Source organism: Artibeus jamaicensis, unplaced genomic scaffold (assembly GCF_021234435.1).
Source record: "Artibeus jamaicensis isolate MK-2021 breed Jamaican fruit bat unplaced genomic scaffold, CSHL_Jam_final contig_464, whole genome shotgun sequence".
Classification (NCBI taxonomy): Eukaryota; Metazoa; Chordata; class Mammalia; order Chiroptera; family Phyllostomidae; genus Artibeus; species Artibeus jamaicensis.
Genome location: NW_026521842.1, coordinates 18,252,012 through 18,279,215, shown reverse-complemented (window position 1 = coordinate 18,279,215; position 27,204 = coordinate 18,252,012). Strand labels below are relative to the sequence as shown.

The 27,204-nt window shown below is 54.3% G+C and overlaps 1 protein-coding gene and 1 long non-coding RNA gene across 6 annotated transcripts in view; one reads left to right on the top strand and one right to left on the bottom strand.

Moving 5' to 3' along the window:
- Positions 1-27,204, bottom strand: part of SMPD3 (sphingomyelin phosphodiesterase 3) — a 75,938-nt gene that overhangs the window by 18,313 nt on the left and 30,421 nt on the right. For 2 of the 5 annotated variants that reach the window (XM_053666608.1, XM_037162553.2), the window contains exon 2: positions 7,583-7,650. The gene's annotated coding sequence lies outside the window, so the exon portion shown is untranslated. Of the gene's footprint in view, positions 1-7,582; positions 7,651-8,164; positions 8,345-9,904; positions 9,999-27,204 lie in introns of those variants that run through there. The other 3 variants (XM_037162557.2, XM_037162554.2, XM_037162556.2) reach the window with 3 other exon arrangements.
- Positions 186-26,567, top strand: LOC119061856 (uncharacterized). The gene is made up of 6 exons (XR_008391888.1): positions 186-425; positions 3,973-4,048; positions 5,733-7,736; positions 19,615-19,831; positions 24,898-25,407; positions 25,971-26,567. It is a non-coding gene; the product is annotated as an uncharacterized LOC119061856 (long non-coding RNA).

Below are 27,204 nucleotides of genomic sequence, written 5' to 3'. Positions count from 1 at the left end.
TTCTGTTTGCACGTCAGGCCGTCCCCGTGGGCTCCCCACCCCAGCCAGGGAGCTCCCAGCGCAGACTCAGGCCAGTCCCAGCCTGCCCTGCGTCTGGCCGTGGCAGGCCCACTTCCGTCGGCCCCACTCCAATCCAGGGGGAGGGCCGTGAGCTGCACCAGACCAGTCAGCACCGTGGCCTCCTGACCCCACGCTGAATGGGTCACGTGACCCGCGCTTCCTCTGGAGTTCACTGGACCCCTCAGCAAACAGGACTGCACTTCCTCTGAGACGGAAGCACTAAGAACCTGAAGCTCCTGGAGAGTGAATCCAAGGCCGAGGGAAAAACCTTAGGGCCGGAAGGGGAGAGGCCAAGTCACGGTGACATCTTCGAGCTCCATTTTCCCTGTGCCTGCAGCCAACACAACTCCAAGACTTTCTCGTTAGTAAGTCAACAAATTACCCTTTTATTTGCACTGGTCACTTTGAGTTGCATTTCTGTCACGTCCCACCAAAGAGACCCTGCCTACTACATACTAGCTACATGCCTTCTAAAACCCAATTCTCATCAGTTCCTTTTCTATGAAAACCTCTTGTGGCCCTGGCCTGCCCACGGGGCTGAGGGGGGCTCCCTCCTGGTACATGGAGGCCCTTCAACTCCTGGTGCCCAAGGGTTGTGCTCAGTGGGCATCCGTCAGGTGAGAGCCCTGCCAACATCACGAACACAAACTCTGGGGTCAGCCGTGCTGGGCAGGCCCTCCTGCTGCATAGTGGACACGCTGACCCTCTGCGCCATGGTCTCTTCATCCGGCGAACAACGAGTAGCCACCCTCTATCAGGGAAGTCAGAGGTGACGCGCGGGCTGCCCTCACACAGTGCCTGCCACATCTCCTGTAACGTTTTTATTCCTGCCACTACTGGTAGTTTTCTTGCTGCGGAGGCCCTCAAGACACAGCTGGAACCTCGAAGTTTCCTCCTTGTCTGTTCGATTGCTTGACAAAAAAGGCACCCTGCTCTCTGAGCTGCAGGGTGAGTGAGGGTGGTGCAGCGGGGTGTCTGCTGTGGGCTGCTGTGTGAGCCCCAGTCACAGGCTCCTGCAGCAGCCAGGTGCAGGCAGAGGGGCTATAAAATTTTCAAAGAAACTTTCTGTGGGAGCTATTAATGCATCATGTGGTTTCTGAGAATAGGCACAGGCTGCAAGCAGCTCTGTGGCACTCCCTCAATCAGCCTCGGCATTTCCATGTCAGAACTCAGAAAGCCCAGATTAAGCTGCTTCTTGCGTGACTGGAAAGCAAATCTCAAGCCAGGTTGGCAGCGTATGTGCCAGGGGTGCCTGAACCAACCTAATGTTTGAGACAGCAGCGCCCTGTGTTCAGGACCTGGCGCTGCAGTGACACGGGGCAGCTGCCCCGAGAGCCTGGGCTCTGTCACAGGAGGGGCTGAGTTTGAAGATCTGAGCCCCCTACCCTCTACTGCCTGCTATTTCAGAACCATCATCTATTGGTGACTGAAAAGGGGGCCATTAAGGTCAGGTTGGGTGGTGGCTGGCACCGGAATCCACACCTGAACCATTTTGAGCAGCATCTCTCCTTCCCCTGGGCCCCTGTATTTTGCCCAAGAACCTGCCTGCAGCCAGATCTGCCTGCTCTGAGTCTGCTGTGAGCTGAAGCCCCCAGGGCTCCCCCAGTCCTGTGCTCTCCCGGAGGCTGAGCCCAGGGTGCAGCGAGACAGGGGTGAACATCAGGTCCGGGATCGCTCTGTTCAGAGTGTCTTCTCCACACGGGCCCTGACAAGGGCAGCTCCGGGGCAGGCCTGGAGCAGGCAGTCGTGACTACCAGGGAGGGAGCTCCAACACCCTTCAGTGAGGCTCAAATCAGGGGTCACTGCCAACAGCTGGGCATCTAGATGGGCATGGGCCTCTCGCCTCCGGTGCTCTGAGACCGCCCAGGTGCTGCGGCCTGAGCCTGGACTGAGTGAGTCTCACAAACAGCCACAGGCAGGGGATCCTGGAACTGCCCAGCAGGTCGCATCACCTCCCTCAGGTGAGCACTGTGGCCTCTCCTGTGTGACTGAGTGCCAGCCCCCAACATGCTCCCCGCTGGCCAGTGCCACCTCTACCTGCAGGAGAGACCCTCCCAGGGACAGAGACCAGGAGGAATCTGGCTTCTCTCAAACGCTCTGCTGTTGAGGCTTCTGTTCCAGCAAAGTCCCTGTGTCCCTGACACTGCAATTGATGTTAATGGTTCACGAGCCAAACAAGGCTGGGAACACACTTTGCTTGAGAAGAAATGACAACATACTTTCTGTGGGAGTAGAACTTTAAATACACGTCCGTACAAGTGGTGTGATTGATGCGGACCCAGTGTTCAGCTGTGTCTCAAGCACAGCCTTTCCTCCGGGGATGGATTGGCCTACTGAGTGGTGTGTAGGCATTTCGAGGCACCAGAGAACACAGATGAAGACAACAAGCCTTCCTAAAACAGAACAGACTTGCTAAAATTCTTCTGAAGGGACTCATTTCACATTTGGCCTTAAGTTGTCTATGCAAAGAACATTTAACAAACTGAGTACCAGAGGAGAATTCATGCAGAGATTAAAAAGCAAATCAGTGCAAACGAGTAAATAAATCAGGCAAAAGCATCTCACCAAGCCCCCTGCAGCCCTGGGGAGCTGGGGCTGAGGCCAGATTTCTGGACTGAGGCTGAATCTCACTCACTACTGAGGGCTGAGGCCCTTGCCCTGGGACCTTTCAGAGACCTTGGACCCTGGGCCACCACTATGCTGAGGTCCTACCTCTGCACCTGGTACCGCAGGAGCCCTTGGCTCAGAGAACCAGCCTGAAGACCACCTCCCCTTGAGAGACGGTGCCCCAGCTCAGGCCAAACCATGGGCTGCCTTCGGGGCTGTGCAGGGCCTAGGACTGGGGAGAGGACTGGGGGCAGCTGGGTCTGCTGCTCAGGGGAGTAAGACCTGGAGTTTCGTCTGCACAAGATGGTAAATCCGTTGTTTGTCTGCAGCAAAGACCAGGAGGGAAGGGACGGTGGGGGTCTAGAGTGGCCCCAGTTCCCTCTAAGTTCTGCCACCAAAGCTGCTTCCAAGGGTCTTCTGAGGCTCTGGGTTCCAATCACTCCTGACCCTCCAGCAGTGGTGGCCCGTGTATACCTGCGTGGAACCCTATGCTTCTGAAAAGGGTGACAAGAGCTCTTGGCTCTGGTTGTGGAGGTTTGTGTCCCCAAATTGCTGGTGTAGACATGCTAATGAAGAGAGTGACCATCTTCATTCTCAGGAGTGACTGATTTAAAATGGGACAAGCATGCTTTGTCCTTGTGAAGATAAGGACAGGCTTTTACTCTTTGCTCACATCTGCCTCTGGCCTAGGACTGGACCCTTGCCTCACTTTCTCTGGTCCCTAGAGCAGCTGGAGCCTGCTTTCCAGGCAGGAGGCAGGATTGCACTTCCCAGGCCCCTTGTGGTTGGGTAGATCATGTGACTAGTTCTGACCAATGAGCTGAGGGTAAAAGTGCTACAAGGCACCTCGGGCCAGAGTACTTAACAGCAGGCGTGAGACCTGCCAGAGCCCTGTCTCTGCCAGAGTCCTGTAGGATTTGGGTTGGTGGCTGCTCTGTCAGCCTGGGTGCCAGGTTGGGGAGACATGGAGCAGGACACCAGCTAACTCACGTGAATTAGCTGGGGTGAGAAGAAAATCCTGGATGATAAGCCACAGCATAACCCGTCCCATCCTGACCAACAGATGAAGGCTTCTGATTCAGCATTTAATCAGCCCATTTACCAAAAATAGGCCCTACTGATGGACAGCTCTCAATTTCCCAGGAATATAAACAGGAGTAGCTTTTACACCCTCCTCTCTTCCAGAAAGATCTTTGTTTTAAATGGTAATAGTGATGTTTCTCTGCCCTGAATTCTGCTTTGTGTCCGTGGTCCTCAGGACTATGAGGTCTCAGGGGAACTGAGCAGTAACCTTTTAATTTTTAGTGGAAACTGTTTCTGCTGAGAGACGAGGCCCTGGCTGGAGATAGAGGCAGGAAAGTGAACCCACAGACATGGGGAGGTAAGTCCATTGGAAGCGGCTCACAAAGATCAGTGTTGGGGGTCGGCCCCAGGGCCCGAGTAGGGCCTGCAGCAGGTGGGCTGTGGGGGACTGCAGCTTGAGATGGAGCCAGCAACCCATGCTCGATATCCCAGGGCCAGCCCTGAGAGGCCGGGAGGGGCCAGACACAGCCAGGTCATGCTGGCTGACAGGTGCATGCCGGGGCTGGAGAGGGGAAGGGGCCAGGCTGCAGCTGGTGGGCGGCAGGCTGGGGGTGCTCAGGACATGTTTCCTATGAGTCAGCAACAGCACTGGGCTGCAAGGGATATTTCACAGCAAGGGCCAGGAATCTGGGGGCAGAGCCTTTGCTTTCTAGGCGGGTATACTCGAGTGTGGGGGTGTCTTCCTAGAGGGTGTGGAGACAGGAAAGTGGTAGGCTGTGGGTGGAACCAGTAGTGAGTGAGGGAGGGAGGTCAGGTAGGGCACCAGAGAGCTGAGAACAGGCACTAGGACAGCAGAGTCACTCAGGAAGTCCCAACTGCCAGGCCACTGTGACCACCCGATCCCAGCCTACGGGCCAGGAGGAGATGCGGCCAGGGGGTGAGCAGCTATGGAAAATGGGCCGAGAGGAGGATCAGACACGTTCACTTACAGTTCATCCCTAGTCGGATCTGTGTAATTCAAACACTTACAATGTCTGCTTAGCACCCCGCCTGCACCACAAAGACCCAGCCAGCTCAAGCAATGAGCCCCGAAAGCCCAGCGTGTGGGCTGGGTCTGTGTCCCACTCTGGGAGGGCTGAGTGACACTGGGGCTGGCTGGGGTCTGGGCAGCCACCCAGCCCGGGGCTGCCGGCATCACCGCCACTGCTACACAGAAGGTAGACGGGGTGTCTCACTAGGCTTTCTGGTAAAGTTTTGGAATGGAAATGAACGGAACAGAGGTCAGCACCAGTGAGGAACAGTTTGTGCAGTTTTAACCAGATCTGCTGGAAGCAATAGGCCCAACAGGAGGCTGATGCTCCTTGATCCTCATCTGTCTCTCAGCTCCCTGCCCCCTGGGGCCAGCCACCCTCCTTCTCAGAGCCCTTTGTGGTCCCCTCTCCCCAACTCCCCTTCAGAGCGGGGCCTCCCAGGGCCCTGCCTCCTCTGACCTGCCCTCTGTTCCGCCTCCTCCCGAACCCCTGCCCCCATTCCCACGGCCCACCATGCTCAGTCCAGGCCTCCCCCTTTCCCACCTGGATCCTGCAGCTCCACTATCTGGCCCCCCTGAGCTGGCCTCCTCTCTCTGGTCCACGTGGCAGCTGGTGGGATCTTTCTGTACTGCACATTGGACCACACTGCTCCCCTGTTAAACTTTCCAGCGGTCCCAGCTGCCCTCCCAGGAAAATGCACCTGGCAGCGAAGGAAGGGCAGGGAAGGGCAGACTCGGCTCAGCAGCCTGATGGCTCTGCTCCCCTCCCACTTCTGGCGTCCCGGGGCCCCTGCCCTGCACAGTTGCCACCACACCCCGCTGGACCACCACGCCTCCGCTGGGGCTCTTCCCTTGCCCTCATCTGTGCAAAGGGAGAAGGGCTCAGCGGAGGGGCTTAGGTTTGGAAGTCACAGGGATGGTCTCTTCACCAAACCCTAGCCAATCCCCTACTCTCTGGCCCTAGGAATAACTAGAGACCTTTGGCTTAAACGGGCCATCTCTGTCTCGACAGCTGACGGTGCCTGTGCGTTTATCATGTGTTTGCAGTCTGCACACCAGAGAGGCGACCGGCCCCTCCCGTCTTCAGATCTGCCGAGCTGGAAACAGACCTGAGAGAGAGGAGGCCTGAGCAGTGTCGGGAAATTTCTTCCCTCAGAACAAAAGGAGGGAGACTCTTAAGTGTCTGGCCCTATGGGGTGACTCTGCAGCACCAGAACCCTGCCCTCAGGGCTGACACCGGCAGCCTTGGAGCTCGGGGAGGAGGGACGAGGTGCTCCCCAGCCACTTCAGCCTCCAGTCCCGGGGAATGTGGGCTCTGGGTTCCAACTCCGAGGCCCGTGTCCCCTGGCAGGCACTCGGGGTGTCATCCCATCACCTGAGCCTAGCTGTGTGTCGGGCACGTATATAACAGGAGCCCGGATGACTGACCGACGAGTGTCAGCCCTGCCCCCTGCAAACCTAGAGTCCAGCCAGGGTGGCTTCAGCAGTGCCGCTCGCCCCGGGCACCAGCAGCCTGCTCAGGGCCGCAGACTCATTCCTGCCCTCCCTTCCTTCCTCTGTCCCTGTGGGGTGGGGACACGGCTATGAGCCAGTCCGTGGCAAAGCCATGAGGGAGACTAGAAATGAGCACGAGACGAGCAGAGCTCACAGATCCACTTCTTGGGGACACCTGAGCAGATGTTGCACGGCACACACCTCCCAGGACACGCTCTTCTCACCAAGGGTGCACTGTCCCAAGTGGGTACCACTGGCCCTGTTTACACTTGAGAAAACTGGGGCTCAGAGAGGTAAATGACAGTCCCTGGGAGGGGCAGCCAGGTCACCTAACTCCAATTTCCCCTTCCTCGCTACCTTTCTCAGCAAGGCTGAATACAAACGATACGCAAACACATTCGAAATACGTGAGTGAGCGCTGTCCGGACCAAGGTTCCCGGCTCCGGGACAAGTTCCTGGGAAGAGTAAAAAACTCCCAGCCCACCTCCCTGGTCCTGCTTGTTTCTACCGCTTAATTCCCACAAAACGAGATGCTCACTACTTTTATCCCAGTCCCCTTAGGTGACATTTGTCACCCGCTCTCACGAAGGCCTCGGTGAGGATCCCAATAATCTTCCTCCCTCCATGTGGGCTGTCGGCCTCATCTACCTCTTTTGTTCTTCCGTCCGGTCACCTTGGACCCCCCAACTCTCTGCCCCAGCCTGGCAACACAAAAAACATTTAATTTGCCAATCTTTGACAGAGGAGAGGATCTTATGATGGTCTTACTCTCCTGGCTCTGGGACTGAGGTTCCCCACATTAGGGGGCTGCTAGTTTCTGCTGTCATTGCTGAGAACGGCCCAGTCGTTTGAATTATTTCTCTGGGACGGATTCCAGAGTGGAGTCGCTTTCGAGTTTCTGCTGAGTGTTGCCGAGCTGCTTCCCACCCGAGTGGTCTGAGCCTGCCTGTTTCACAGCATCCTTACCAGCTCTGGGTTTTAGCATTAACGTGTTAAAAGAGTTTATCGGAAAATGAAATCTAGTTCCACTTTCCAGGATATTTAAGTTGTATTCCTTCATTTTTTGTGAGGTGCTGCCTCAATCCTTTTATATGCACCGAAGGAGTTTTTGTTTTCTCCACCGATTTGGGTGTACCGGATGTACCCCTCCCCCCCACCCCAGTCCACGGGAGGGCGGGTTCAGAGTAGGACCGAACTGCCCACCCGATTGCTTAACCCAGAGCTGTGTTTTCAGACTTTCTAACCAAGCAGCAGAGTCTTATCTCACAGAACCTCACAGAGCCCCTCTGCACAAAAAACCCTAATAAGTGGCGGATGGGGGAAGGCCCGGAGCGCTATCTCCCTCCCCTTCCGGGGACCCTGTCTTACCAGCACAAAGGCCTCTGGGACCTTCTTTTCCTTCGGTCTGAGGAGGGCGTCGCTCTGGAGTCAAGGACCTGAAAAGAGACGATGACCGATGACCGGTTTACAAAGGTGCCTGGAACTCAGCCCACAGCAGAACAGCCCCGCACAGGTGACCCAGGTACAGTGACCCGGGGGCCCCACCCACGCTGTTGGAGGCGCTGCCGCGCCCTCCCCTGCTGTGCTCTGGACTTAGTACAGCCAGAGGGGGCGGGGATGGAGGTTTGTGTGGCCGCCCTCCACCCTGCAGCGCGGGGGAGGTCGGATCGGAGCTCCAGCGGGGGTCCCGGGACTGATCAGACAGGTGAAGCTGGCACGGTCGGACCTCTCCCGGGAGTTTTTTGTGATCTCATCCTCGCAAAGAGAGCTGGAGATGGGAGAAAACTGAGCCCGGGCCCAGGAATGGGGACCGTGGGTCCCGGGCCTGGGCTGGTGGAACGGGGGAGGAAGCGTGTGGAGAGGAAGAACTAGAAGCATTTCGCAGTGGATAAGCGGTCAGGAGTAGGCAGGACTGTGGAGGAGAGGCTCAGAGGGGACACTTTTGTGAACCTGTTGGGGTCTTTGGAGGGGGCAGTGGCCGGGGGCGCTCACGTCAGCAGAGGCCTTTGGAAACGATGCTATCAGCTTCCGGCCTCCCTCGCAGTCAGCCTGAGGCTCTGCTGCCCAAGACACTGGGACCCCACCGTGTGGGTCTCCTCAGGCGTCCGGTTCTCTGGCCCGGCCCCACTCTTCTAGCTCCGCTTCTGACCTCAGACGCTGGCCCTGCCCCCTCTTTCTGGCCCTGCCCCTGACTTCTGACCCAGGCAACCCTCTGAGCTCCCCCTTTGGCCTCAGATGCACAGCCCTGGCTCTTTTGTCCAGTCCTAAGTCCAGTCTCCGACGTTCTAGCAGAATCCTTGGCACCTGGCCCCAACCCTTGGACTCAGGCCCAGGAAATTCAGCCACCCGCTCCCAGCTCCGGGCGCGTGCCCCTTGCAGCACTCCTTGGCTCTCTACCTTCTGGAGCCAGCTCTGCTGCCTGGCCCAAAGTCCGCCCACCACACCCACATCCTGAGTAGGTTGACTGCCGCTCCCCAGGGCCCCACTGGGCCACCCCCCGTCCTTTACGCACACTTATTTTTGTAAGTCAGCCAGTTACTATTTCAGAAAAATCTGAAACTGGAATCCCAGTCCCTCTGCCCTCAAGCCAAAGATGTTTGCAGAAGGGCTGAAGGGGTGTGTCCTCACTTGGCAAACAGTTGGCGCCCCCCCCACCACCACCATTAGGAATCTGCATGGAGAAGCTCCAGTGGGACCTGGGCTCCAGTCAGCTGAATGGCCTGGGGGAAGTTATTTGAGCTGTGAGTTTCAGAGGCCCCCTCCTCCGTCACACTGGGGGTCACAACAAGGCCTTGAACAAGGCCTTGAACGGCCCTGTGAGTGTGGGTACTTGGTGTTGCCAAATGAGGGCCGGAGAAGGAAGCCACAGCTCCTGCCTAGGTCCTTGCTGTACTTGAGGTGACCTGTGCTCCCCTAAGAACCCTTGTTTCGGTGTGGGCACCGTGGTTATTCCCTCTGAGTTAAGCGCCTGGCAGGCGTCTGTCCCCGCCCATAGCCTGGGGGCTCCAACCTGCTGAGAAGTCAGAGGGACCCTTGCTGTCCTGGCCTCCAGGGGAGGCGCTGTCCCCTGCACCTGGAGAACACGCCTGCCAAAGCATTGACTGCATGAAACTCTGTCCTTCACCCTCTTGCTGGGCTCACCCGACACTGGACTACAGGCCGGCAAGCATGTAGAAGTGGGTGTGAGAGAGGCAGGCCCCTCGGAGCCGTCCTGGCCTGTGAGACTCTCAGCGCCCCGGCCTCCTCTCAGAGGGGGGTTCGCTCCTCATCTCTCAATGAGAAGTCTGTCAGAGGGTCTTCGTGCTCAGACATTCCCCGAACTGTCCCCAAAACTGCACCCCCCCCCACCAGCTGTATAGCCTCTTCCCTTTACCAAACTCTTCTGGGGGAAAAAATCCCCTATGCGTTCTTTTCAAAATAGAATTAAATAACAGGAACTAGCTATTTAGGGAGGAGTTCCTGAAGGGAAATGGAATCTCTACAACCTTGAAATTATAGGCCCTTTTCTCGTCTCAGAAGAAAAACATGTCAGATTGTTGATATTCTGAGCCAGACCTTGTTTTGAGATATGCTGTCCTCTGTCCGTTCACAAACTACAGCCTTTCTCCCCCTTGGAAAATAAGATCGCGTCAAGTCAGGGATTAGAAATGGGGAACCTCCGACCAGAGCCTCCCTCCGCCAGCCACACACCTCAGTACACTCCCAGGCGAGCAGCGTCAGCTCCCGCTACAGCCCAGCTCAGCAGCATCATCCAAAACGCACCGGTAGGAAAGGGTGGAACAGAAGGACCTTTCATCCCGAGTGAGCAAGGCCCGCAGCACTGCTCTCCTAGCTCTGGAAGCTCAAGGTGCCTGGGCTCAGGGGAGTCGGGGCCTCTTGCTTAAATAGGCAGTGGGAGTGGGGCAGGGCAGGCCCAAGGGGGCGGGAGATTGGGCCGCTCACCCAGCACATTAAGGCACTGTCCTTGGAGCCAGCCATGGCTCTAAGCACACGCCTGCTTGCTTGTCCACCAGGGCCTCAAGCCCACAGGCCCCTAGACCACAGACCAGCACCTGGGGTGACCCCTGGTGGACGTGCAGCTCCAAGTGAGACCGCATCCCCAGATGCACGGAGCTTGGTCCCCGTTCCTGGATGCCTCTGCCTCTGCTGAGACTCAGCCTGGGCAGCAGAAACAGCTGTGGACTTGGACCAACCTGCGCCCCAGACCAGTACGTGGTGGCCTCAGGCCAGGCATTTCTCCAAGCCTCAGTTTCTAATTTCTCGAAATAAGAACAATAACACTGACTTGATGGGTTCAGAAATAATGTTTGCAAAGGGCCCGGCACCTGGGAGGTTGATTCATTTATGCATGTGATAGAGCTGGGGCCAGGCACCTTCAGCAAAGTTCAAGCCCAGAGAGTGTGGGTAACATAGGAAAAGTCACACAGCCCTCCAGCTGAGTGTCAGAGTCAGAATGCAAGCAGATCTGAGAGTAGGCTGGGGTGGCAGACGTCCCTTACAGTGAGGGTGGGGAGTAGCTGCTGGCCTTGGGGGGAGGTCTCGACTGAACTCTGGGGAAGGAGTTATCTCTAGACCCTCAAAACCAAGGCAAAGAAAGACACATGGTTGAACAGGCTTGCTCAGATGGCCTGTGTGCTTTTGGTTGAGACCTGAGGCGGGTGCAGAAGGACCCCAGAGTAACTGCTAGGAAAACCACCAGCTGCCCCCCTGACCCAGCCACCAATTCAAATGTTGAAGCCCCAACCCCCAGTATTATTGTACTTGGAGATGGGGCCTCTAAGGAAGAAACTGAGGTTAAATGAGGTCCTAAGGGTGGAGCCTTGATCTGATAGGATTAGAGTCCTTGTAGGGAAGACATCAGAGAGCTCCCCCCTCCTCACATGGGCAGCAAGCAGGAAAGGCCAGGTGAGGACTTCAAGTCCCTGGGAACAGTGATCTCACCAGAAACCAAATCACCCAGAGCCTGGATCTCAGACTTCTAGACTCCAGAACTGCAAGAAAACACATTTCTGTTTAAGCCGCTCGGGCTGTGGCATTGTTTTAATGGCAGCCCCGGCAGACTAGTGTAAATGGGTGAGATCCAGGGGCGGCTTGAGGAGCGTGGAAAGGACCAGGAATGAATTCAGAAGTTTCCAGCTCAGGCAGGTCCATGGGCACCACAGTTGCTCACTACCCAGGGGTCAGGTGAGTGCAGGCAGTTCTCCGGGCTGAGGGATATTTGCATAGACGTGACCCTGGGAGTGGGGGCTATTCAAGCCTAGAGCTCTGGGGAGAGGTCTGGGTGGGCTCAGGACTTGGGAATTATTAGGAGTGATGATATTTCAGAGTACTTATTCTTTCCTTGTCGATTGGTTCATTCTAATTCCAATGTCATATTATATCAGCTTTTGTCTTTTATGTTTATAATTATAAAAAGTCAGACATTCTCCCTTGCTTTTAAGTTCTTTTTTTTTTTTAATTTAGATTTTATTTATCTTTAGAGGGGAAGGGAAGGAGAGAAGGAGAGAAATATCAATGTATGGTTGCCTCTCGTGAGTCCCCTGCTGGGAACTGGCCTGCAACCCAGGCATGTGCCCTGACTGGGAATCGAACCACAATCGTGTGGTTCACAGGCCCGTGCTCAATCCACTGAGCTACACCAGCCAGGGCTCTCCCTTGCTTTTAAAAAGTTTAACTGGCCCTGGCTGGTGTAGCTCAGTGGATTAAGGGTAGGTTGTGAACCAAAGGGTCGCTGGTTTGATTCCCAGTCAGAGCACATGCCTGGTTTTTGGGCCAAGTCCCCAATGGGGGCCATATGAGAGACAACCACACATTGATGTTTCTCTCCCACTCTTTCTCCCTCCCTTCCCTTCTCTCTAAAATTCAGTAAATAAAACCTTTAAAAATTTCATCGATTTAAAAATAAATAAATAAAAAGTTTAACCGTGCGCAAATTCACCCCAACTTATAAATGAGTTTGTTTTCTTCTACTTGTACAGAGTAAGTCTTGTTTAGGAGCATAACTGATATGTGGTTAGAATTGCATATTTCTTCTGAGGTCCATCTGGTCTTCCTAGTTACAATGTCAGTTCTCTTGTTTTATCTAATTTCGAAAGATCATATCTCCCTGCACTTCCCCAGATAATTTATCATTCAGAAATTTAGCAACTGCTTGTTTCTTCCGTTTAGAGTCACACTTGAAAGGTACAGTGTGTTTACTTTAGTTCTAAGCTGTGCTGGTTCTTCATCTCTGACAACTTTTCTTGCATTATTTCTTTCTTAACGTTTCCCGTGTCATATGCCTCATCCCATTTATTTCTCCCTCCTGTTTTAGGGCTAGGAGACCATTTCCCATTTTTCAAGTCTGTTATTTCCACCTCTGTTTGTTCTCCTTGTATTTCCGGTTTGATGTTTTATGTTGTCCTCGGTCGGCATCACCGAGTTCTTTGTTCTCTCGTTTCTGTAGTGCCGCCTACTACTTCCAGGTGGCTTTCAAATTCCTTTATAGTGTTTCCATTGTTTGTTCTGACTTTTTCCTGTTAGTAATATTTTGGCCATTTATTTAGAGCTGCTTTGAGGGAGGTTCTGAGTAACTAAGATTTAGTCCGTCTTGTTTTGAAAAAGATTTAAGCCGACTTAAATTGTGTTCTATGTACAATGTAATGAGACTTTTTCTTTTAGCAGTGAGAGAATAGAACTAAGGGGAAATAAAGGTAGAAAAAAACACAGGCAGCCAAGCAGATCCGAAGACTGAGTGAAGGGGAGGCCTCTTTATTCTGACAGTGGCCTCAGTGGTTTCTAATGACCCAGGCTTGTTGTCCTTTGGATTTTTGTTTGTGGTGTTGAAACAACCCATTGTTTCAAGCTATGGCTTGAACGGCTACGGCACAGCAGGGACCCCCGTGGTATGACTCTCTCTACAAGCTCCTTCTGTGGGAAGCACTTCTTCCCTCCCAGTGGGGATGGAAAATTCACCGAGGCAATTTAAGAGAAATACATGTGAGGATAGGTGTGGGCTGGCCGCATGTAAACAGTGAAACTGTCGTCTCCTGCTTGTCTTCCAAAAGCCAGTATTGATTGGACAACTAATTAGCTGGGTATTTCCTATGCTCTGAATCAGATAGTTTCCCTGGTTTTTGGTGGCAAGTGTAAGCGGAGTGGGTGGGAGGAAGGCTCCTCTGGGCCCTCTGTTCCCACAGAACCCCCGAGTGGCCTCATTTCACACCTCGAAGGAAACAGTTTTCCGAGTGACAGATTGATTGCTGTATGGGTGGTTACCAAAAAAGAATCTATTTTATTAGCTGTTTGTCTTGCAAAGTGAAATCGTTTTTTAAACTTTATCAAAATGTCATTGTCCCAGGGTTTAAGAACACTCCCTCTGGCTTTGCGGGAGGGTCTGCAGGCCCCGCAGGTCCCGCAGGCCCCGCAGGTGAGGAACGGGCCGGGGCCTGGCCGAGGGGCCTGGGTGTGCAGCCCAGCCATAGGCTCTCTTGGGAGGGCGCTCGGGGCCAGCTGGGCACCAGAGGGATGCCAGCAAACCTCATCCTTGAGCCTGAATTGCCTTTTTTTTAATACATCGAGAAAAAAAATCTAGACATTCCTACACATGAGAGACTATGTATAAGTAACTTTGCTCTCTGTTTGAGGAGGAAATAGAGAACATTCCATTTATTCAAGGAACCATATTAAGCAATTAAAAAGTATTTGGTGTCATACTGATGGCAGTTAAAGATAAAAGGGGGGAGTTTTAGGGAGAAGGGGGAGAAGACTGAAAGTGCTAGAAGAAGGCACTGCCCTCCCTGCCCCCACCTCCCATCTCTCAGCCTCAGGGCAGAGACTTATCCCGAGTTAAGGCCAGCCCTCCCAGCTCTGCAGTCCATTTCCAGTCTCTGTTGCCCCTCTTGCCTGGCCGCCACCTGCCCTCGGGCCTCGTGTCCTGCCTGCACAGGTGCACCGGGCCAGCACCGGAGCCCTTCCGTCATGCTCCGTGTCCAAGGCCGATTCCCACCATGAGCAGCTGAGCTCCTTCTGCCCTTGTTCAGCATCTGGGGATCTCCCTTTGAGCAGAGAACAAACCCTGCTACCCACTGGGCGAGGGGGCCCTGCCCTCCTCGGTCTCACTTCTGCCTGTCCCTTCCTCTCACTCTTTCCCTCGACAGCCCCGACCTCTGGCACTCGTCCTTCCTGGAACATGCCATGCCCGGTCATGCCTCCACGCCTTTGCCCGGGCCGTGCCCTGAGTCTGGAACACCCTCCCCGGTCAGTCCACCTGGCACCGGTCGTCTAAGGCTCAGTTCTATGGCCATCACCCCCGCCCCTCAATCGCACACCCCCTGCGCTTTGTACCAGCAGCCTGGAGCCCCCTGAGCACTGAGCACAGAGCCCAGCTCCTGAGAGGCACACAGGGAGCCTTGGCTGAATTAATAAAATGATTCCTAGCCTGGTCAGGATGTCCATCATCAAAAGGTTCGATTCCCTTTGTACATACCAGGCAGGTGCTATGAGAAAATCACTCCCGACTGTTTGAACTAGTATGTCAATTAAACTGCTTTGTATAAAGGGAGATTCACAAATTGTAGCCTTAACGGTTAGAAGACTTGTGTGGACACACATGTGCAGCAGTTAGTCCCAGAGCTTGCTGATGTCACCATCTTCATCAACGTCTTGGGGGCATCCGCTGTACTAAGAGTGTCGCATGCATAACCTCTTATTTAACCCCCTAAACCCTTTAGGGAGGTTCGGCATCACTGTTGAGACATTCAGAGAGGGAAACCAAGGCCCAGGGAGGTGAAGTGACTTGTCTTGAGTCACACTGCTAGAGACTCTGAATAAGACTTATCCGTGGCTCATTCTGCCTGGGGTTTCCCTCCCACGGGGCTTTGCTGCTCAGGAGGCACCCACAGGCAAGGAAGACCAGCCAGGGCTCTGGGAAGGCTGGGAGCCAGCCTCTTTGCTGCTGCCCTCCCCTGTCGCAGGGGGTGTCTGTCCTTAGCACCTGCGTCTGAATCGGACCACAGCTTGTCGGCTTGGACAGAGAACTGGTGAGGCTTGGAAGGTGTAAACCAGCAGGAGCCAGGTCGAGCTATTATTGGGGTGCCAGGGGCATTGGGGAGATCCTCTGAAGAGCCCCACTGTCTCTCACTGGCTTCTTAAGCCTTGTCCCCACCATCCATTCTCCACACGGAAGCCAGAGTGATCTTTCTGCCCACAAGCCTGCGCCCCCCTCCCAGCTTAAACACCTCCACTGCTCTCAGAAAACCCACCTCCGAGTCTGCCACCCCTCCTTCTCACTCTCTGTTGGCCCCACTCTCCCGGCTTGCACCTCCAGAGCCCTCCCGGTTCTTCCCGTGGTCTCCGGTCTCTCTCAGGGAGGGTCTTTCTTCATGCTGCCCCTTGACACGGTTCCCTCACGCTGGAACCACCCGCCTTGCCTGGTGGCTGCTCCTCACCATCAGGTCTCAGCTGAGAAGTGTCTTCCTCTGGGAAGCATCGCCGATCTCCCCCTGCATTCGTGTTAGGGCCTCCTTGAAGGGCACACACGGCTCCCCGCCCTGCCTCAGAGGTGAGCTCGGAGGGGCTGGGACTGGTGTGACCAGTGGGTGTACAGACAAGGCTATTTGGAATGACGACGGGGAAGAGGAAGATGTCCCAAATGCCACCCCTCTGAGGGAGATGCCGAGTCTGATTCTGGGGTGTTGGGGGCCTCCTAAGGGGATGGAGGTGGGCAGGTGCCTGTGGCGTGCCAGCTGTGCTGCGTGGGCCCGGGGTGAAGCCACAGCTGTGGGTGCCTGTTCTCAAGGAGAGCAGGCAGAGGAGAAAGGGGGTCAGGGACAGAACCTTCGGGCTCGTTCCATTTTTGGCTTGGTGAGGAAAGAGGAGCCAAAAGGAGCACTTGGGAGAAGGTGGAAGGACGCAGAAAAGGTGGCTAAAATATAGCACTGTTTTTATTTAGTTCTCAGATAATCTTCCTTTTTTTCTCTTTCATTCCGAATAGTTGGGCAAAGAGGGCCGTACGTGGCGGTCTGTGCGATGAGAGGGCTGTGTCTCGAAGCTGCTGCCGCGTCTCTCACTATTTTTACTGTCCTGACACTGCCTCTTTGAGACCCGAGGAGGGAACCTGGCCTGCGGTGGCCTGAGGTGGCCTGAGCCGGCCTCTCTAAGGCAGATGTGGCCAGCCACCAGCTCGTTCTCCAGAAAGCTGGGTATTCACTTCTCCCGACCAGAAATAAATGCATCAGACACACGTTCTTGGGCAGTCTCAAGGGTTGCAAACACAGAATTACCCCATAAATCACTTGCGTTTCCTTCCCTCTGTTCAAGGTTGGGGTTTTCTGTTCACATCAGTTACATTCAAATTGGACAGTAATGACTATTCTTAAAATAGAATGTCCACATTACCAAGTTTAGAAAGAAAAACCACCGAGGAATGAAAAACTGTGGGCACATGTGAAATGCTGTTCCCTCGGCCACAGAGCCTTTTCTGAGCCTCGACGGGGAGCGCCTGTCAAGTGGGATCTGCGGCCCAGCACACCGCGGCGGGCGGGCCGCGTCTGCGGTCGCTTTTCATTCTGTTCCCGGCACCGGGTCAAGGAAGCCTTTGACATTCGTGGTCAGGAGCTCTGGGGCTGTGCCAACCTCTAATTACATTTCTGTTTTTAAATATTGATAAACAGTCCTGCTGTTGGTTCAAACGTGTTTTTAAACACCGAGCCTGTAGTTGTTGGCTCTGAACAAAGAGAGCAGAGCCCCCCCTCCGTCTCCCCAGAGGGACGCTCATTCACACAGTGAAGGAATAAACTGTCCCTCTGGGTGGGGGTGGGAGGAGGTCACTTTGGGATTCAAAGTCCGGCCTGGCCAGGCTGGAGTCTGAGGCCCTGCTCTCCTCAGATGGGACTTCTGGCCTCTGTGACTGCCAGGGCTCCTCCTACTCTGGGTTTTGGCTGGAGGTGCAGGGGTGAGGCAGGAGGGGGCCGCTGCCCCGTGGCACATCTGGTCACGGCCTTGCTTCACGTGTGGATGTCAGTCCCTGGTCCCGTAGGCTTTGGATGTAAAAGCACAACACTGGTGTCCTCCCCTCCCCCTGCCCATGCAACTGCTACCGGGGATGGAGGGAGGTGGGACTGGAGGGGACCCCTTCTAGCAGGGCCAGGGGTCCAGAGGGGACAGGCGTCATCCATCCCACTGTGGGGACACTGACATGAAAAGACCCTCCTGGTCCGGGCTCCCCCAGAAGCAGCGGACGGACTGCAGCATGGGGGCTGGCGGTGGCCCCTGTGCCCCTGGGAGAACTTGGAGCCCAGTCGGTTGGTTCTCGCGTGGACTGCCCTGCCTGGTAACCACCCTCAGCATCGCTTCCATAGTGACCACGTTCCGAGTGCGGCGCCTCGTTACGGGCTGCTGCATCGCTGATGTCCGCGTACTCTGAAGCCCCTGCTCCACGGAGCTAAGGCCAAGCTCCTGCTGTCATCACACCTCCCTGCTCTGCACCACGGCGGTGTGTCTGCTCTTGTCTCCACCATTCTGCGGAGGAGGCAGCCGAGGCCCAGAGAGGTCAAGCCTGTAGCCCGAGTTCCCAGCAGAGGAGCTGGGCTTTGAACTCAGGTCCATCTGACTCTGAAACTAGAGCTCTTCTCAACCCACTCTGCCACAGGGCCTCCAGGTCCTACTTCCTGCCTTTAGCAAGTGGCTGCTGCAAAGGGCCACCACCCTCAGACACATGTGTCAGGGGTGCTGCGGTCCAAAGGCTCTGTAGCGGTGGCGGCAGCCATGGTGCTTGTTACCGAGTCCTGGGTAGTTCTGCTGGGGTGTCCCCTTTAGTCGGGGTACCTTGTTGGCATGACCCATTTGGGCTCTAAATTTAAGAGGTAATTATGGGCCAGCTCGGTGACCATCAGGCCCTTCTGCTGCATCTCAGGAAATGGCCCGAACCCTGTTACACAGTAAATCAGACATAATCAGCTCCTAATTTAATATGGTGGCTCTGAGTAAAATTTATCAAGATACAGGCGCTGGTCTGAGGAGTTAGACAACAGTGGCCGTTGGATTAGACTCAGACAAAAATCGACCTGCACTTTCTAACAGTTTAAAATAAATCAGTGGGAGAGAAGAACTTCTCCAGCACCACACTGTGTGGGTGCACGTGCTCCTGCGTTGAGGGCACAGACCGGGGGCGCCCCTGCAGCCGCGCCCCCGCCATGGCTCACCCTCCAAACCCTGGCAAAGGTGCTCGGATCCCTCGAACTCTGCTCTGTTCGGGCTGAGCCTGGGAGACTTGGGACTGGCCTTGCTGCCCTTTCTGTACCGCGCTCATGTATGTGACCAGCTCTGAGTGGGAAGGACTTTCTCTTCTGGTTGGCGGTTTGGGAGTCTCGTAGGCCAAGTAATAATCATATTATTGGGTGATTGTGATTGACCCGTTACTTTTGAACTGGATCAAAATTGCTGTCTTGGTTTCCTTCTCACGGCCCATCCAGCTGACCATCGACGACCCCAGGCCCACACCAGACACTTCTCTGCAGACTCACTGCGGCCACGAGGAGCCAACAACACTCCAGAGATGCCTTCCCGCCTCAGCCTCCCTTGGCTGTAGGAGCCTGCCTTGTACTACTCCCTGCAGGCTCCAGTGCCCCTGCACCGAGCCCAGGGCTGGCTAGTGACCTTCCTCGGATCCAGAGAACAAAAGTCACGTATGGGAGCCATGTCCAGGAGCTGAGATGGTTCTGGCATGCACACCTGTCACAATCGGAGGACAAGCTTTGGGCTGGAATCATGATTCAGTCAGGCGGGTCATCTGGGCACCAGCTGCAGGGCAGGGCCCACACGGGGTCGGTGGACACTGGTGGTGGAAGGTGTGGGGCGTACTTGCAATGGTCTGACTGTTCCCCAACACCGTAGGGGCTGTGACTGAGTGATTAAGGCACTGGCTTCTCAGAGCCTTTCCTGACTGGGTGCTGGTGTCCCCGCTGGGAATGCCACCCCCAGCTGGAATGCAGTTCCCCTGGGAAGTCAGGGTGTGCTGAATTAAGAGCCTTCCGGGAAGATGCTGAGAAGGGCAAAAACGACTCATCGGGACAGACAAACTCTGCCGATTTTCTGGGGAGGAGACTTTGTCCAGCCGTGATGATGAGCTAGTCCTACCTGTTGAGGCTGGAGAGTAGGTCTGTAGCCTCTGTATCAGGGTGCAGCACGCCAAGCGCCTCCCACCCCAGGGCCTTGGCTTTGCCCTCGACTGCCCACATGGCTCACTTTTTTACTTTATTCAGGTCGCTACTCAAATGTCACCTCCTTGGAAGAGTCTGTATCACCCTATACAGATCCATACCCCCTTCCAATACCCTCTCCCCTTAACCTGTTCCATTTTTCTTTCTGAAGCGTCACCACCTAACACAGTTTGCATTTCTGTCTTGTCTTTCTGCTTCCAGGAGAAGGCACAGCCTCATGAAGGCAGGGGTTACGTCCGCTTGTTCACTTTGGATCTGTGACTCCCAGACAGCACCTAGCTCAGAGGAGACGCCGATACAAATTGGCTGCGGGCTGGAACTGACCTCCCAAGAAAGGAAAGTGTCCTGGCCTTGCCACCACCTCCGTCTTCGCTCCCGCCTGAAAACACGAAGACAGAGCCACTGGCCTGGAGGAAAGGTACTTCTTGTTGTCAGGAAGGCTGGTGTTAATCGGTTAAGACCAAACATGAGTTTTCAACATCCAGGGATTTTTATTCTTTTCTTCTAATCATTATTCATAATCATGGGATCTGTGACCATTTGGGAACTGGATTTGGTGTGATTAATTTCTTTCCTAGCCTAATTCTTCACAGGAAACAAAAGTTTGAAGTGAATGGACTTGCTCATACTTGATTGCTTGGGTGATAATTTACCACTGCTCCTTTCAAAACCAGGGCTGGGCATTATACCCTGAAGAATAATACCCCATCCCGTCTTCCTATAACAGAGGAGAGAAGGTCCCCATTCTCTCGTGGCAGCCCTTACTGAGTGCCTGTGCCTAGAGGGGTGACAAAGGAGCCAGAAGTTTCCAAGTTCTTGAGAAGAGCTGCCCGATGCACCTCATCAGCAGGGAGCACCGGCCCTCCCGGGGGGGCTGCGGCGTGACCAGGCCGGCGGGCGGCGTCACAACGCCTTGCCCGGTTTCTGTGTCCTCTCCTCGAGTCCCCGTGGCCGCAGCTCAGCAAATGCAAGGGTGATGGTGCAGGGGGTGGGGCAGAAGGAGGGCCTGGCAGGGAACCCGTGGTGGCAGGGTTGCAGGGACAAGTCAGAGTCCCTCGGGGAGGGGTGCCCCTGGACCACCCGCCGCAGAGGCTGTCGCCCCCGGAGGCTTTCATGTTCACAGCCCGGCGCGTACAGAATCTGGTGTCACCGCAGCCTGAGACACTGTTTCCAAGAATATAACTTAGAAAAGCAAGCTTCCCACAGGGAGTGGAGATGAAAAGGTACCAGTCCTGGACAGGGCCACCCCAGAGACTTGCAACACTGCGTGGGAGACCTCATTCTTGGCAACGCCAGAGGCGGGGCAGCCCCAAGTTTCCTCTGCTACTCTCGTCACGTGTGCAGACTTCCAGGGCCCCGTGGGCTGGGGTGGCAGCTGGCTCTTAGGCTGACGTTTGGTAACTCTCAGAAAATGGAATTTTCCTCTCGTGCTGATGTGATCTTTAACTTTGGGCATTTATCTTTTGTGGAGTCTGTAGCGTTTGGGTGAAGACCCGTTTCTGAGGTACTGTGTGTGGGTGGGGACACGGCGTTTCGTTCCCCACGGCAGCTGTGTGGGTGAGGTTCTGGGTCGCCCCTCGGGAAGCACGGCTGCCCCGCACCGTCTGTCCCACTGGCCTGGACTGCACGCTTCTCACCCCTGTCGGCGGTGCGGCCGGCTGTCATTAACGGCGATGCGCGGTACTGTCCTGTCTGGGAGGCCTCTCCCAGCATGCACCTAGCTACACTCAGAGGAAGACAGTGACTTGGGGTAAAACACGCGGCCTGAAAGCCCTTTTCCTCTTTCATTCATGTAAGTAAACACTGCGGCGGCCGGGGCCCTAGAGAAATGCCCGCTCAGCCACATGATGGCAGCCCCCCAGCCCTCAAGGTACGGCGTTTTCACAAACCCTGGCCTCATCCCCCCCCCCACAGGGGGACTCCCCAGAGGCTGGTGTGGACACATTACCCTCTTCCAGCCCAGCCTCACCCCTGAGAGCAGACATCCAGAGTCATCCTCTGCTCTTGACTCAAGACTTAATAACAACGAACACAGCGTGGGGGGTGAGGGGGGCACAGCCTCTATGCCAGACACAGTGCCAAGTGCTTTGTCTCACTCCAGCCTCCACCCTGAGGCCTGAAGAAGGTCTGAGAAGACCCCAGAGGTCACAGTGTTGGCCCTTGGTCAGCAGCAGAGCGGGGATCAGAAGCCCCTCGGGTCTGACTCTGCAGCCTGTGCTCCTCCCATTCTTCCATGGAGCCTGTCGGATGATTCATTTCTCTCCTCTACTCAGAGACAATGAGGCGTAAACCAGAATAAAAGGGGGCTATTATGATATCACTATTTGCCGTTTATCTAAATTAGTTAATAAATCATGGAGCTGCTTGAAACAATATACATGTCAACCTCCTGAGTATCTAGTTATCACTTAATGCCATTTGATGGTGCCTCTGGTATAATTAACACTTTTGTCTAGCAAATATGATATTTCTGTGAAATGGAGAAGTGAACGAGAAAATAAATCTCACCCACCCTCCTCTTCCTTGGGGACAGGGCAGCAGGCGGCCACCGTTGCAGCAGTCGGCCACCGTGGCTTGGGCTGGGAGGTGGGTGAGCAGGCCTTCCCAGCCCCCCCCCGCCAGGATGTGCCTGGGGAATGGGGAATCCTGTCGCCACAGTAGCAGCAGGCTCGGCTGAGAGATGCTCACCAGCCCCAAATAACTCCGTGCCCATTCATCAGGCTTGGCATAGCTGGGCACCTGCCGCTGGCATCTTCAGATGTTGATGCGGCTCAGTGTTTTCATTGAGAGCCTCGTAAAAAGCTCTGGCTGGTTGGGGATGCTTATTGTTCATTTTATTTGAGCTCCTTATCATGTGCAAAATGTTCCAGGCACCATTAGAAGACACAAAAGACTCAGAAAACACAGTTTCGGGGGCAGAAGCTAACCGAGGCATGGAGGAAACACGGCCACATGGACATTTACAAACATTTGCCGAACACAGTCAGCTGGTCGAAGTGAAAGGCACTCACAGCAGAGCATCAGGGCATGAGATGGTTGGGGGGGGGCGTGAGGGAGGAGGCTGAGGGTTTAATGCTAGCCAGAGGGAAGCTTTTAAAATCAGATGGGTGTTCTAGGCTATTTGTTCGTTAATGTGGTCTTCAGATTAATTCTCAGGGAGATCGGGGTTTGGGGCCAGACATGGATCAAGAAAGATTAAAGTGGACATTTGAAGTATAGATTCAGGCACATGATAATTATAGTTTGGCCATAAATGTAGCTTGGAAAGATGCATTGATTCACATATAGGTTGCTAAGGGCATTTAAGGGAAAATAAAACATCAGTGATGAGAACTGTTCCCATCAATTTACTGAATTCATGTCTGGGGCAGTATCAGAGAAGTGCGGAGAACTCTGCTCGTTGGTGTAAATTAAAGAAAGCCATCTTCCTTGGACAAGGACAATTTAAATGATCAATAATCTCTCTTGAAAGAATACTTTGAGAGCATTCCTTTTTAAAACTGACTTCATTTATTCTCCCCCTTTTACAAAAATATTTGTGAATGTTTATAACAAAAGATATGACGGTGAGATTATTAAAATAGAAATGGGAAATTAGAACCTAGTGAGAAAAGAATACAAATTTCCTAAATACAATAAGGTTAACCTTACTTCTGTGACCGAACTCTAAATTTAGCTCTGAGCTTCCTGTAGTCCAAGGTAAAAAGGGAAACCTAAGTACATAGGTTCAGGTACTGAAATGGACAAAGTATATCAGTTCATGAGTATTTAATTATTTGTTATTTTACAAAAGTAAGGGAGGCAGAGGAATCTTCTGGAGAAATGGGGGAGAGGCTTTTAAAATATTTAGAAAGGAAAAGATAGATTTTGAATTTTTAAAAATTTTTCATTTATTTATCTTTAGAGGGGAAGGGAAGGAGAGAGGGAGAGAAACATCAATGTGTGGTTGCCTTTCATGAGTCCTCTGCTGGGAATTGGCCTGCAGGGAACCAGCCTGCAACCCAGGCATGTGCCCTGACTGGGAATCGAACCCCGATTGTCTGGTTTGCAGGCCCGCGCTCAATCCACTGAGCTACAACAGCCAGGGCAGATTTTGAAATTTTTTTTGTAAGAGGCAAAGCCTGGGCAACTATGACGGACACACCCACTAAGATCCGGGTGAAACCGGGGTGGCCCTGGTTCCATCAGATTATTGCCGAATGAGTCACTTCCGGCAGTGAGCAAGCCAAGGCCGCAAACCAGGACCTGGGCGCCCAATGTGCTGGGGCGTTCTGTTTCTAAGGTCTGCCCCACGGCACCCGGCACATTTTGCACAAAAAAGGAACTCAGCTGTGCTCTGTCTCCCCTGGCCGGAGAACTCAGGAGAGGAAGGACACAGTCTCAGCGTCCTGGGTGTCTGCCTGCCACCAGTAGCGCTGGGTGATAATAGCTCACAAACTAACACGGGGAAAATGTCCATAAAATGGCAAATACCATCACACCTTAGTGGGAGCCCTTTTGGAGCTCTCGATGACAACAGTGAAACCTGCAGTGTTTTCGATGGCCCGTTCCTGGGTGGCCCTGCCCAGGCACAGTGGGCAGGTCGGAAGCACTGCATGAATAAGTGCAGTTGTGATGTTGGAATTCTTTTTAGAAGGACCCCTGTACCCCTTCTGATGGAGTGGGCAGTGGCAGGTGTCACGAGGACCCTGAGGGTGGTAGGTGGGCCCTGGAGGGGCTCGGAGAGGGAGGGTGGGGGGTGCTGGCCGGCAGTGAGAATGCTGACCTGTCCTCCCAGCATGCTTCAGGGCGGGACTGGAGCAGGCGCTACACTTTCCCAGCAGGTCTGCAGTTGCCTTTTATCCTCAGCCTCTCAGTGCGGATTCCTGTGCTGCTTGCTCTGAAGATCCCTTGTGTTTCATTCACTGTTTTGTTAGAACACTCTGTAGCAGGCTCGTTTTGGCCCCTGCAGAGAATGCCTTTCCTGAGAGATGGAGCTCTGGGCCCAGGTGGGCAGGGTCTCAGCGAGGCTCCCGAGGTTGGGGATGCCGGGAGTGGGGTGCAGTGAGAGCAGAGGGCCGTGAGCCTGACATTGAGCCCCCAGAAGGATGGACGTATTTGCAAACAAGACATCACATGTCACTGTAGCCAAGGTAGGGCCGTGTGGGTTCGTCCAGTCTGACCCGAGCTGAGTCTGCGTTGGAGGCAGTTATGTCTGCAGTGAGAACAGAGCGGCAGCAGGTCTAATGCCTGGTGAGGGGTAATGCCTGGTTAAGTGAGGTTTTCTCCCTGGGCCTCAGTTTTAATCATCTCTGAAGTAGGATTGGAACAGTTTCTTAGTAACACCAGGGCACTTTACCTGAGGGTAAAGTGCACACGGTTCTGTCACAGCGCCTGGCTCAGAGTGATCTGTGTGGTCAGACTACTGTGCTTCCTGTCCTGCCCTGGATGCTGGAGGACCCACCAGCTCCCTCTCCCACCTTGACACAGGTCTTTCACCCACAGGGGAGGAAGCTGAGCCTAGTCACCCATTTGAACAGGCCTCCCTGACCCTGCGTGAGAAGTGGGGCATCCAGACAAGTCCTGCCTGTCCCCTGAGGGCTGTTAGGATCAAGTGTTTCCAAGGCTCTGAAGAGGATCCCAACCTCCCAGTTCAGCTTTGAGAGGAGTGACCACCTAGCACTCAGAGGGCCCGCAGCCCAGCACCCTACGAACACTGCCAAGTCCTGCAGGCGATCAAACCACCAAACACCAGACGTGCACAAGTGTTAAGGTCAGAAAACTCAACAGATGTCCAGCCTCATCTACCACCTAAGACATAGCTGGAATCCAAAAAGCAGCAGCAAGCACCCCTGAACAGTCAAAATGAGTGCGGCAGCGCCTCCCACACTGGCACAGAGGGACCCTGAGGCCCTCACTCAGAGCCCACCTGCCTTCACTGAGCACACGTTTCTGACAAACATTGTAACTTGGATCCATTTACACAAAAGACAAACCCAAGAGGAAAAGCGCAAGGTGAGTGTCTCTGCAAATCTTGAATGTGAGAGCATCGTGGTCGGAAATCGGCCCAGGCACACTCCCAGTGCCCACTCCCAATGCCCAGTCCAGACTGATATTCTGTGATTGCCACATTGTCAGTAGGAGCCCCCGGGTATGAAGACACGGTGAGATAATATTCCCTGTTGCTGAAGAAGGCAGGGCCGCGCGGCTGGTGCAGCTCAGTGGACTGAGTGCCAGCCTGGGAACCAAGGGGTCCCTCTTTCAGTTCCTAGTCAGGGCACGTGCCTGGGTTGTGGGCGAGCCCCTGGTTGGGGGCATGTGAAAGGCAATCTCACATCGATGTTCTCTTCCTCTCTTTCTCCCTCCCTCCCCCTTTGTCTAAAATAAGTAAGTAAAATATTTTTTTTTAAAGTCAGGGCCATGTATGGTATATGTCAGGAAGTTGTGCTTTGAAAAATTTCAGCTCTTGAAGAGGGAATGAAACCATATTTATTGAGCACCGACTATATACTCACAACCTTCAGTATCTTAACCTCCTAGTAATCCTACAAGGAACTATTGTCTTTCTGGTTTTATAGGAAAAGAAAAACAGCCTTGGAGAGCTGAAGTGGTTTGCCCCAACTCACACTGCAGAAGCTTGTTCCACGTCACGCCTCCCCAACGCCCCCCCCCCACGCTTCCCTCCAGGTCCCCCCAGGGCCCTGCCCGTGTGCCAGGCCTGCTCCCGACCACAAGTGGGCCCGCTGGGCCTGAGCTCAGGTGGCGCCCGCAAGGGTGGGGGTGGAGCTCCCACCGACCCATCCATCAGCTCACTGTGGGCCCCGGGCTCCTGCACTGGCCTTCACAGTTTCAGCAACTCTGATGGCTGGAGGTGAGGGTACCATCCCCACTCTGCTTCTGAACCCAGGATGCAGTGCCCCTCTCCTTGCAGGCAGACCTTGGGCAGTGCAGGCCTCGCAGCTGGAAGACCAACAGCTGCGAGAGCCCCATCACGGGGCGTAGTTTTGTGAACCCCATCTTCCAGGTGAAGTTACTGCTGGTGACAGGCTGTTTTTTCCTCTATAATTGTTAAGAGAAATACACTCATTTCAGCTTATTCAAAACCATGGAAAATCATTGAGGTTTTCCCTGTTTGAAGGTCAAACTATACAAAGGTAGGTGGACTCATAGAAATCCGGACTAGTCATCAAAATATGTATGGCTCTGTATTATAATGAATCCAAAAAAGGATTTATTCCTTCATTGGAAACAGCTCATTGTAATCCCCTCTATTCCTCCAAACGTGTGTTAAATTCCTGTTTTTAGATTCAAGGACACCAAGTGACTTTCCATGGGGCAGCACTGTGCAGGCAGGGCCCCGGGTCAGAATCTCTGAACCAAGTGTGAAACTGGGGCAAATGTTCTCACCTCCCTGAGCCCCAGTTCCCTGTCCTGCACAATGGGGAGATCCCTCTGTCTCCCAGCTGAGGAACTCCCCCCCACACCGGGCTGCTCCACCCTGTCCATGACTTCCACCTGAGAGGGGGGCCCGGTCTGGCATGTTGTTGCCAGGCAGACTCTGAGGAGTGCGCTGGACCGCAGCCCAGAGACAAACCCGCCTTGCTGGCCTTCCCCGCCTCTGGCCACTGGAGGTCCCCGACTGCTAGGGCTCTGCCGTGCGTGGGCTCAGGTGACCTGCGAAGGCCTCTCAGCTGGAAGATAAACAAGTAGCTGTGACATCCCTACCACGAGGACATTTAAAAGGGTACTCACTAAGTTAACTGCTTTTGAGAGGCTGAGAAAGTAATGGGGGAAGGTTGGAGTAGTATTTTG